We start from the raw sequence: 6,448 nt of genomic DNA, 5'->3' as shown, positions 1-6,448 counted from the left end.
GTGCAAGCAGAAAGCAGCAGAATGAAATTAAACTCAAAAAAGGAATGAGGAACTAAATGCTCATAGCTGAACTCGACCCGAGTAAAAAAAAGATCCCTTTCCTCATAAATATACTTCAGTACCAAAAAACACCCCCCTCCACACACACACACACACACACCACTGCACACCTCCACAGGGCAGAAACTGAGATTCAAGTCCTGCTCAGTTCTGGTGAGCCTGGGGCCACTGCAGCCTCAGCTTTCTGTTCTTGGCTGACAGAAGAAGTGGAACCCAACATGGTCTTCTGCTGTTGGAGCTCATCTGCCTCAGGTTGGACGTGTTGTTGTGCATTCGGAGGTGCTTTTCTGCACACCACCATTGTACAGAGCGGTTATTCGAGCTACTGTAGCCTTTCTGTCGGCTCCAACGAGTCTGGCTGTTCTCCGTTGATCACGCTCATTAACGAGATTCAGCATACTAATACTGCTGTGCACCATCAAATCATGTCAGGGTAAGATCACTTGTGTGACATCGCTGTCAGACAATAAAAAATATCTACAGAATAGCAGAGTTAGAGAACTTTCAATGAAAGTCAATGTGAAAATATTTTATTCCAAATACTTTCGGAGCATTTCTATCCGCACATTCAACAGCTACAGTATATAAATATATATTTGGTAAATCAGGGCTTAATGATGGTAAATCAGGTGAGCTGCTGCTGCTGCTGATGATGATGATGGAGGTGAACACATCCTCCACGCTGTGCTGGCTGGACTGGGGGGCGTCCAGGAGAACCCTGGAGGAACCGAGCTCTGTTCTTCAGACTAGCTCACTGACAAGATCTCACTACTTTCTTTCTTCAGAATGAGAAGCTCTTGTTTCTCCTTTTTACTGGATTTATCACATCAAATTTATTTATTTATTTTACTAATTAGTAAAAGACATAAAAACACATGAAGACCCCCAGTGAGCAGCCAATACTGGTGACAGTGGCAAGGAAAAACTCCCTCAGAGCTGGAGGAGGAAACTTTGGGAGGAACCAAGACATCCTCCTAGTCTTCCTCCTCTGATCAGAACTATTTATAAATTATTGATAAAAATCACCAAACCATCTATACTGATCTACTGCTCAGGTGTGCAGCATAATCATAATATATTAATCATGGTGTAGTATAACTTAATATAGTCCTGGCAGTGATGGTCAGAGTAATGATGGTAATAGTGGTGATATTAACAGTGGTGGATAGTTAAGAGTGCATTTAGGTTTTAACCTGGTCATTAGGCAGGTAGCAGTGGTAAGAGGGTACGGGTGCGCCCGTACTAACAAGATGACGACACAAATTCAGAGGCCCATGATAATAATTACCCTGAGAAAAGTCTGAATGTCTCAAACACGACCTGTGTAACTCTAGGCTGCTTCATGCATGTGGGGCCCTGGGACGTTCTGAAAGTGTGGTGTGATCTCAGACTGAGTAAGACGCAATACTGAAATCTCCTGCACCGAAACCTCCCTAATTTCCATTCCTCTGATATCAGCTTGTGCAATTTCACATGTGCGACATTCACTGATTCACTCAACTATTCAGGCCCGTCCACACCGCCGCAGGCTCGGACGCCCGCACGGCAGAATCATGGCTTCTTCGGTCTCCCAGCGTGCGAGAGAGAAAGAGAGCGGCGGATGTTTTGTCTAATATTTTCGCTCGAGAAACTCCCTTGGTGTGCCTGGCCTCTGGGCTGAGGCCTCTGTTATTCTTTCTGACATTTAAAGGTTAAACATGGTTAAATGTCAGGGACTATCCGGGCAGGTGGAAGACAGACACAGAGAGAGAAAGAGAGATAGGCCCCTCCATAACACAGATCCGAAAGTTCAGCAGCCAGAGCACCAGCAAACACACAACGGCCTACCAGAACATCATAACAGCTCGGCAGTTCAAAACAATCGCGGCTAATGTCATTTTTCTACATAATCAGGATGGGGCTTTCCGCGTTTTTGACGCCGTATTCAAACGCACAGACTGTACGGTTTCGGGCCGGATCCTGCAGGCATAACAAGTGCTAGTTTGTAGAAGGACTTTAGAACCTTTATTGTACATGAGATGTAAGAGTGGGAGCCACCTTTTCAACATTTCAACAACATCCACATGAATGTTAAGGTTCTAGGAAGAAGCCTTACAGTATACTGGAGCACAGACTTCATTGCAAATGCAGTTCTGCAGAACCAGAAGAACCCTTTGTGTGAACTTGTCACATTTGGGCATGATCCTAATTGTCTTCCATTTCCAAGAAATTCCCAACAAGAGTAATGAGAAATGTTTGAGTATTGAGACTTGGGGCCCTATTTTAACGATCTTCAGGTGAGCCGTCAACCGTGCACTGCGCAGCTTGATTTAGGGCATGTTGTGTGTCTTTGCTATGGTAACGACGGGAAAAGTATGCCTTGTGCAGCTAAAATCATGTCTTGAGTCTCTTAATGAATCATGGCTGTGTTTCGAGCGTAACGTGCAGCAATAAACCAATCAGCGTGTCTCTCGCCATTCCCTTTAAGAGCCAGGTGCGGTCAGTCTGACCTTGGCGGGTTGCTATTTTAGTGGTGTAAAGGGTGGCCCCCCCTTACAACACTGTGTACGAGCGTTGGGCTGCACGTGCCTGTGTTGACAATTCACTGCCCAGATAGCAACGAACGTCTGACTGTTGACGAACGTCTGCCTAGACTGTTTTCAGTCAGTGGAGCTCCTCCTGTGTTTTCCATTGCCATGATAGCAATACGGCAGAAACTGACCTGAACACCCCTCATTTCGAGACCACCGCGTCCATCGGCGTTGATATATTAGCAAGCAGTGGTAGATAGCAATAAGCATCCTGACGTGACATAAATTCATAAATGTGGACAATATTATTAGGTTTGTTTAGAAATGATGCATTCTTCATCAGGCCAAACCCTGTTCTCCCCATTATGAAAAAAAGTGAAGTTTACCATAAAATTGTACATAAATTCATACGTATTATTATTATAATTAGGATTAATATTACCCAGAGTCTTGGGGCATTTCCATACTTGCATTTGTCATGGGTAAAAACATGTTGACTGCTACAGGTATGGAAGCTATGCAACTGGGCTTACGTGATTGGTTAATTTCACAGGACTGTTTAGACTTATCATCTGCATGGCTAAAAACCTTCATCATTGTAAAATGCCATGACTCCAGAAAGTGCTGTTCTTCGCCGCTTGAGTGTTTGTATCCAGTGGAAATCAGGAAAAGCGTCAATCTGACAAATATAGGTCCTATTTATTTTGTTAAAATGCACACGGAAACGTGACATTCGAAATTGCAGATTCGATCCACTGATTGTATGGAATTGGCTGAAAGGAAACCAGTGATAAAGCCCCTCCCCCAAACAAGAATCAGAATCAGAATCTCTTTAGTTGTTACACATACATGGAATTTGACTGTTAACTAGTATTACACTATATTACATATATACACAAACTATTATAAACAGACAGTTACAGGTGATATAAAAACATTTCCAGAAAATGAACATAATCTTAGCCCAGTACAACTGTGTAGCAGCTAAATCCAGTTTGTTTCAATGAAACTTGGAAGCTCAGTTGAGTTATAGATTACGTTTATAGACCAGAGTGTGGGGTGTCCACTGTGGGTTAGATGTTCAAACTTTCATAAAGTTCCTCCCACTTGCACATCTTCTTTAGAAAAAGGGTCCACTAATGTGCCGTCCATCTAACGTTCTTCTATGGTATCATTTGGTAACTCTTTATTTATAAGAGACTAGTTAGGTCCCCGAACCCTAGGCCTCTGTTTTTAAAGAATTTGAAGATGTATTAGTAGACCGCTAGAAGAAGTTCATCTGTTCAACCTAAAATAAATGCTTCATGTAGTAACGAGCAACTGAACTGGGTTTATTCAACTGAAATACATCATTTCAATGAACCATTATTTGATTTGGACTTGGATGTAACTAAGTTGAATAAGCTCAAGTCCAATTGCTTGTCAATTATTTCGATTTTTAGGTTGAACTCACAAATACACTTTTTACAGCGTACTAATGATCAGACCTGAGTTCAGACTTGAGTAAAAGTACTGGTCCTCTATCAAAAAGTGATTTGAGTAGAAGTCTGAATATCAGTGTTTATATTATTTCAAATGCTCAGACTTAAGGACTGTCACAAGGCCTGTGGTTGGTGTGACGCAACAGATAACACCCGTCAGTGAGCTATCACACCATGTAGGAGACTGGAGTTCGATTCCCTATCTGGCTATGCTGTGCCACACCAATAAGAGTCCCTGGGCAAGACTCTGAACACTACGTAGCCCCGCCTCTGTAATACGAGCAAGCTTGTAAGTCGCTCCGGATAAGAGCGTCAGCATAAACGTACGTACGTAAACGTAAATGTAAATTCCTTTGTAGAGTTCATGAACACACGTCTTCAGTCAACTCTCTAAACAAACTCGCCCAAAAGAGAGAAAGGCTGAACAGAAGGTTGAAGGTTTGACTCAACCCGCCACATGCAAGAGTTTCATCTGTACAAACCAATGAGGAGAGCAGCTTAAACTGAGCTTCAATCTGTAAAGATCTCAGGCCATTCGGCACATACGAGTATTTAAAGCAGGTGAAGAAGGTGGTTCTTCCATCTGGAGATAAACTAACAGAGCTCTAGCGTTAGTGTCCTCACTGCAGCACTGCATAATTTGGTGGCATGCTCGCTCACGGCTCGATTGCCTGTTATTCATCAAACCCGGTGACGTCGCCATCTAGCGCTCCGGAGGTGATAATGTGGGTTTGAAATAATTCGGACCGTTTTTATAATTGTAACACGTAACGATGCAGCACATAAACAATGTAACAGAGTGAAAGCATTAAACTCATCCAATATATGGAGTGAAGTAAAAAAAGTGGAACTAATGAGGAAAAAATACATATATACAGATACGGTATAAAATACAGATACAGTATTTTAGTACTTAAGTACTCTAGTGAAGTAGTTCTACTTCCTTACTACACATCTCTGCTAATGATCCAGCACATACACACAAAATATATCAGTAAATAATATTGTAACTTGTGTTTTTTGAAGGCGAGGAGTTGAGGTATGGGCCCACATACAGGCCTGTGAAGGGTTTAAAGGGTAAATTATTGAGCTAATCTGGTAATTCCACTCGTTAGTGAAACCTGCTTGACTATAGGTTACACTCCCAAACTGTTACCATGTAAGGTTTGCTTTGCTTTACCCCACACCACACCGCACTTCAGCACATCACAGATTGCGCCAGTCATTTTAATACATGCTTCTTATTAAGCTTTCTCTTGAAGTTGTTGTTGGTAACGTGTGCTCAGGGGAAATTCTCGAGACAACTTTCACCTGTGCTTCTTAAGACTCACGCACATCTCTGTAATGGGGCAATCCCCCTTCTCCCCTATTTCCAAGAGAACAAGAACAACCACACAAAAACACAGTTTGGGGCATATCTGGGGGAGTACTGAGAACCATATATGTATGTTTACAAAAGAACGTTCTTTAGCAGAGCAATCCACGTTCTCCCCCACTTTTCAAAAAGAACGTGTGTTTACTCTAATATTGAGAGAGAAATGTAGTAAATACTATTATTAAAAATTATTATTATTATTATTATTATTATTATTATTATTATTTACTAAACTCTTGAAAATAAAGGACACCAAAAATTTGTTGTGTTACAATATCATGGAAAAACATCCCATAAATGGCAACCGTTAAGGACATCCACCCAACAAAAGGTTCCAGGAAGAACCATCATATTGGTGTTCAAACTATTGTTGAATATTGTTGCAATATATGAACCTTTTTCAAACCCTGTAAAAGGTTCTTCAAATCTCTATTTCAAATATAGTTCCTTAGAGGGGAGCAGAGGGGCCATTTGTGTAAGTGTAGATTTATAATGCATTATAATGCATCTATTCACCTCCATCTTCACAATGACAATAATAAAACAACTTTGTATTAAGAAATGTTATTTTTAATTTCTATGCATTTTTTAATTTTAAATTGGTTTGTGTTTGCAAAAACAGTATTCTGCATATTTGAATACTGAGGTAGGTTGTAGGTGTAGGTGGTGTAGGTTTGTAACCAAAAACACACTTTCAACACTTTAAAACTGCTTTATGAAACAAAACCTAGAACCATGTTTTTTTTAAGTAAGCAAATAAATGAATAAGCAAATAATGAATGAATATTTAAATAATAATAATAATAATAATAATAATAATAATGATGAATAAATAATAAATAATGAATAAACAAGTAAATAAATAAATAAATTGGTTCATCATCCAGCAAACTGATATTTCTCTATTTCTCTGCTTGACAATTGCAGAATGGCACTGTAAATCCACAGTATCCTCCCTGTTTTCCTGTTTTAACTCCTGTTAGGATGCCAATGGGTCATCCTGCTGATTATAAAGATCCGTA

The sequence above is a fragment of the Salminus brasiliensis genome, chromosome 6 (genome assembly GCF_030463535.1).
Source record: "Salminus brasiliensis chromosome 6, fSalBra1.hap2, whole genome shotgun sequence".
NCBI lineage: Eukaryota > Metazoa > Chordata > Actinopteri > Characiformes > Bryconidae > Salminus > Salminus brasiliensis.
Note: the sequence above shows the minus strand (reverse complement) of the source record.